Here is a 1,268-nt window from a genome sequence, read left to right on the forward strand (position 1 = left end):
AAAAAAAAAAAAGGATGGAAGTGTAGTAGAAAATCATGGCGACCATGGATGTGGCAAAGAATCCTCAAACAGGACATGGAAGCCACAAACTATAAAAGAAAAAGATCAAATTGTACGTCATGAAAAAAAAAAGTTTGCTTTTCAGAAGACATTCACACACTTAGAAAGGCAAGCCACAAATGGGGTAAAATTTTGTCCGTGTTTCTCCAAAAAGGACTTGTATTACTTTCAGGTGTACAGTATGATGACTCAGCAATTCTCTACGTTTCTTGGTGTTCATTGAGGTAAGTGTACTTGTGGAAACCTCTTTATCTACACCGCGCATGTGCCCAACCACCTCCCATGGGCAACCGCCAGTTTGTCCTCTGTGTTTAAGAGTCTGTATTTTTGTTTGTTCATTTGTTTCTTAAATTCCCCATATGAGTGATATCATGTGCTATTTGTCTTTCTTTGATTTATTTCACCTAGCGTTATTCTCTCTAGATCATTTCTGTTTTTGCAAATGGCAAGATCTCATTCTTCTTTATGGCTGAAATAGATTAGATATTAGATATTTATTATATATTAATATATACTTATTATATATTATATACTGTAAGTTATATATTGTATATTGTGTGTTGTATATTATGTATTATATATTATATATCTCTGCATCCTCACCAAGACTTGTTTCTTGTGTCAACAAACTAATTATTTTAAAAATTATTTTCATTATTTTTAAAATATTGAGGGGCACCTGGGTGGCTCAGTTGGTTAAGCGTCCGGCTTTGGCCCAGGTCATGATTTCACGGTTCGTGGGTTCGAGCCCCGCGTCGGGCTCTGAGCTAACCGCTCAGAGCCTGGAGCCTGCTTCGGGTTCTGTGTCTCCTTCTCTCTCTGACCCTCCCCTGTTCGCCCTGTCTCTCAAAATAAATAAAAAGCCTTCTTTTCGAGTGCACATGGCACATTCTCCAAGATAGACCACATACTGGGACATAAAGCAGCCCTCCATAAGTATAAACAAATAGAGATCATACCATGCACACTTTCAGACCACAATGCTATGAAACTTGAAATGAACCACAGGAAAAAATATGGAAAACTTCCAAAAATGTGGAGGTTAAAAACCACCCTTTTAAAGAATGATTGCGTTAACCAGGCAATTAGAGAAGAAATTAAAAAATATATGGAAACCAACGAAAACGAAAATACAACAATCCAAAATCTCTGGGATGCAGCCAAGGCAGTCCTAAGAGGAAAGTATATTGCAATCCAGGCCAATCTCA

Source organism: Suricata suricatta, chromosome 1, assembly GCF_006229205.1.
Source record: "Suricata suricatta isolate VVHF042 chromosome 1, meerkat_22Aug2017_6uvM2_HiC, whole genome shotgun sequence".
Lineage (NCBI taxonomy): Eukaryota > Metazoa > Chordata > Mammalia > Carnivora > Herpestidae > Suricata > Suricata suricatta.